Genomic DNA, 5,446 nt, shown 5'->3' with positions numbered 1-5,446 from the left:
ATGTGTGTGGTATCATGTCGAAGGCTTTCTTATAGTCTATCCATGCCATGCTTAGGTTGGTTTTCCTTCTCCTACTGTTCTTCATTACCATTTTGTCTATCAGGAGCTGGTCTTTTGTACCCCTACACTTCCTTCTGCAGCCTTTCTGTTGGTGGGGGATGGTGTTTGTCTCCTCTAGTAATTGTATAGCCTTTCACTGATGATACCTGTTAGTAACTTCCACATTATTGGTAGGCAGGTGATAGGCCTGTAGTTACTGGCTATATTTCCCTTACTCTTGTCTTTTTGTACTAAGGATGTTCTTCCTGTGGTCATCCATTTGGGTGCATGGTGATTTGAGATACAATGCTGGAGTTGTTCTGCTATTCGTGGGTGTAGGGCCTTGAAGTTTTTGAGCCAGTATCCATGGACTTCATCGGGACCTGGGGCTTTCCAGTTTGGCATTTTCTTTAGTTGGTGTCTGACTGTGTCTGTCGTGATCTCTGTGAATCTTTGTTTTATTCTCCCTGTTTCTTCTTCCTTGACTTCCTGGAGCCATGTTGCATGTTTGTTGTGTGATACCGGATTGCTACATATGTTTTCCCAGAGTCTCTTACTTGGTTCGGCTTCAGGAATTTCTTGGTGGTTGTCTTCCCCTCTTAGTTGGCTGTATAGTCTTTTCTGGTTGTTTCCGAATATATTATTATTATTATTATTATTATTATTATTATTATTATTATTATTATTATTATTATTATTATTATTATTATTATTATTAGTATCATTATTATTATTATTAGTATTATTATTGGAGAAAGAAATCTAGAGTTACGTGTGGGTACAGACTGGATTTGTAACTCCATTTCAAGACTCATGCTATTATTATTATTATTATTATTATTATTATTATTATATTATTATTATTATTATTATTATTATTATTATTATTATTATTTTTATTATTATTATTATTATTTATTATTATATATTATTACTATTTATTATTTATTATTATTATTATTATTATTATTATTATTATTATTATTATTATTATTATTATTATTATTATTATTATTATTATTGGAGAAAGAAATCCAGAGTTACGTGTGGGTACAGACTAGATTTGTAACTCCATTTCAAGACTCACACTATCATCATCATCATTATTATTATTAACCAAACAAAAACTTCTTTCAGTTTTTCTTCTGAAGATTGAAAAAGAAACCGACAAAATCACTTTGTAACTTGTTTACTTCTAAGTATTTACATTTAGTTTTACTCCACACTCGAGTACTTTCAGGCCCTATCTGTGGCCCATTTTCAAGAGATGTTTGGGATGTTAGCCTGGGTCAAGGCCCAGCAGTCTTCTGGAACTTCTTCTCGTTGAGCTGTCATTTATGTGATGGCTGGTCTGGTTTCCTTGAGAGTTGCCAATCCCCTCTTGTCGCTCTGATATCCTGAGCTGATGTTCAATGGGATTAATCCTTGAGGTAAGGGTGTGGTCACCAAAAGTCTGTTGGGCAGGAAACCTAATCTCCAGGTCAGCAGGGTCAATCTTAGCTTCTTTTAATATCAAAGCTCGGCTTATGGGATCTTCTGAGGTAAAACCTTTGTTTTCTTCAATTACTTTAATCTCTCTGATGAGTGCACCTTCTACTACCCTCCTGTGACTAATTTTGTTGCTTTTGTATATAAGCCTACTGTTTTTTAAATCCATCCTATGGTCATTTTCCCAACAATGCCTAGCTATAGCACTCCCCTGAGAGTTAAGTTGTACTGCCCTTCTATGTTCTTGGACTCTCGTCCCTATTCCCCTACCTGATTCCCCCACATATCTGTCTCCACAATTGTTGCAATTGATTATGTATACCCCCGCTACATCATCTGTATTACTGTCTTCTCCTTCCAATTTATTTTTACATACTTTGTTTTTTACGGTATTATCAAAGGTATATACAAATTTATATTTACTTTCTTTCATTTTTGAAGTGATTTGTTTCATTTTAGGCATAAAAGGGAGGGCAACTATTTTCTTGTTTTCTTTATTCCATGTACTCTCTACATTTGCTCTGTAAAGAAATTTTCTAGCTTTGTTGAGTGCCCTTTTTCTGAACCATTCCGGGTATGCTAATGCATCGAAGCTTTTACCGATGTAATTTATTTCTTGTTCTATCTTGCAAGGGTTACACGTTCTCATTGCCCTAAGAAATAAACCTGTTAGAACCCCTATTTTTATATCATGACTGTGAAAAGAGAAGAAATGAATATATGAGTTTGTATGTGTGGGCTTTCTATATGTGCTGAATTCATATCCTGTTTCTTTTCTTTCTATGAGTATGTCTAAAAAGGGCAGTTTATTATTGTTGCTTTTCTCTAAAGTGAACTGGATATTGTTATCAAACTTATTGAGTTCATCTAGAAAAGTTTCTATTTCATTTTCATCACCTTGCAGAATTGCAAAAATATCATCCACATATCTCCACCAAGGATTAATCCCATTGACCATCAGCTCAGGATATCAGAGCGACAAGAGGGGATTGGCAACTCTCAAGGAAACCAGAACAGCCATCACATAAATGACAGCTCAACGAGAAGAAGTGCCAGAAGACTGCTGGGCCTTGACCCAGGCTAACATCCCAAACATCTCTTGAAAATGGGCCACAGACTGGGCCTGAAAGTACTCGAGTGTGGAGTAAAACTAAATGTAAATACTTAGAAGTGAACAAGTTACAAAGTGATTTTGTGGGTTTCTTTTTCAATTATTATTATTATTATTATTATTATTATTATTATTATTATTATTATTATTATTATTATTATTATTATTATTATTATTATTATTATTATTATTATTATTATATTAGAGACACAAAGTCCACAGTTATTTATGGGTACATACTGGATTTGTTACTCCATTTTAAGGCTACTACTACTACTACTACTACTACTACTACTACTACTACTACTACTACTACTACTACTATTTTTATTATTATTATTATCATCATTGCGACCCACTTGGATTCTCTAATTATTTCTGATGTAATTGTCACCTTAGCGGTTGAGTTTCCTTCCCTTGCACTGGCTGTTATCGTCAGTGGTATGGCGTCTTTATTGTCTCTGTTATAAGTAGCATTCACTCACATGAGCTAAATCCACTGCTAACACAGTTTCTTGTGCTGGTGTCTACAACACAACAATTAGTGTTGTCGTTGCATTAGCCAAGTCATTTTGCTAGTATACCGTACACAAAGTAATTGAGATGCAGTATCTTAATTTGTAAAATCATGTTTAGGATGGGGTGTAGCCACTCGATGGAATATGTGTTATCCAATGAAAATATAAATAGGTGTACTTAGAAATATCCTGCCAATTACTGCTCTTCTGTAGAAATATCCTTCCAATTACTGATCTTCTGTAGAAATATCCTTCCAATGACTGCTCTTCTATCGAAATATCCTTCCTATTACTGCTTTTCTGTAGAAATATTAAATATCTCTCAAAGACTGGGCTCTTCTGTCGAAATATCCTTCCAATTACTGCTCTTCTGTCGAAATATCCTTCCAATTACTGCTCTTCTGTCGAAATATCCTTCCAATTACTGCTCTTCTGTCGAAATATCCTTCCAATTACTGCTCTTCTGTTCGAATACTTCCTTCAATTACTGCTCTTCGTCGAAATATCCTTTCCAATTATGTACTTATTTCTGTCGAAATACCTTCCAATTACCTGCCTTCCCTTAATGTTAAAATATCCTTCCGATCATGCTCTTCTGTCGAAATATCCTTCCAATTACTGCTCTTCTGTCGAAATATCCTTCCAATTACTGCTCTTCTATATAAATATCCTTCCAATTACTGCTTTTCTATAGAAGTATCCTTCCAATTACTGCTCTTGTCCAGAAATATTCTGCTAAAAATGCTCTTTTGTATTTTCTGCTGAAGAACATAGATATTAGTATCATGAAATTCCAAGTTTACAGATGTTTATTAGAAGGTTTCTTGAGATATGTAATGTGCATCTTGAGAGAGAGAGAGAGAGAGAGAGAGAGAGAGAGAGAGAGAGAGAGAGAGAGAGAGAAGAATTTAAAGGCCCTCGGAAACCCGTCAATTCAGGGCAATCAAGGCTGAAGTAGTATCAGCTTAATTATATGGTTTCCCTTACATGATTTCATTTTAATGAGCTGCTTCAGCCATCTTCAAAGTTATCGGCTGAGATGCGTTGTTTCATTTTCTAAATTAAAATAAATGTTTCTCTGTTCGTTTTGTTTAAGCTGCTTCTTCTGCCCCGATCACTTTGACTTGAAGGGGTACTAGCCAAAGTTATTTCATTTTTACGTTTTAATTTTTATGTGCAATTAGCTCTGGGAACTTCAGGGCCACAGTATATATGTTTTACTGGCTTCAGAAATTTACAAGAACTGTATATTTTGTCTTGTAGACTGCATGGAAAACAACAGTAAAACTACGACCACAGAAAACAAGGCTTATAGATAAGTACACCAATCTAGAAAGGTCCTCTAATCTGCAAAAGTTATCCATTTTCGTCTCTGTCAAAATCTGATCACTTTTTTTTACAGTCGCGACGTCTAGCTTCGGGGAATTTCCGTAAATATTCACACTTGACTCTTCTGTTTCATATTCTAACAAACAGACGAACAAACTCAAACTGAACAAAAAGAAAATCAAGAGTTGCTTTACTTTAATTGAGTGAACTGAATTCTATAGTGAACATTCTGGGCCCTGTTCCTTTTAACTCTTTATGTTTTGGAGGATATTTATAGAAGAAAAAAAGGTTTCTCAAAATTTCAGAATATATATATATATATATATATATATATATATATATATATATATATATATATATACATATATATTTATAAATATATATATATATATATATATATATATATATATACATATATATACATATATATACATATACACACACACACACACACACACGTATATATATATACGATTATTATATAATAATATATAGTATATATATATATATATATATATATATATATATATATATACATATATATATATGTATATACATATAGTTATATATATATACATATATATATACATATACATATATATATACCACATAATATATATATATATACATATATATATAGATATACTATATATATATATATATATACATTACATACATACATACCTACAAAAAAAAAAAAAAACATATATATATATATATATATATATATATAGTATATAATAACATAAAATTGCTCCCGAGGTGTCTCGTATACCAGTGCGCCAAGCTAATACGAGTCGTAGTATAGTAGTATTCTCTGGGTCAACAGAAGGTCATGGGGCAGCAACCTCATCCCTGGGAAACCGAACGTCTTGGTACCTACCCTTTTAGCACCATCGCTGCCGGAGATGATGTACACAAATGGCATAAAAGCTACTTAGAAAGCAGGAAGTTTACAGTG

Source organism: Macrobrachium nipponense, chromosome 8 (genome assembly GCF_015104395.2).
Source record: "Macrobrachium nipponense isolate FS-2020 chromosome 8, ASM1510439v2, whole genome shotgun sequence".
Classification (NCBI taxonomy): Eukaryota; Metazoa; Arthropoda; class Malacostraca; order Decapoda; family Palaemonidae; genus Macrobrachium; species Macrobrachium nipponense.
This window is presented reverse-complemented; position numbering follows the sequence as displayed.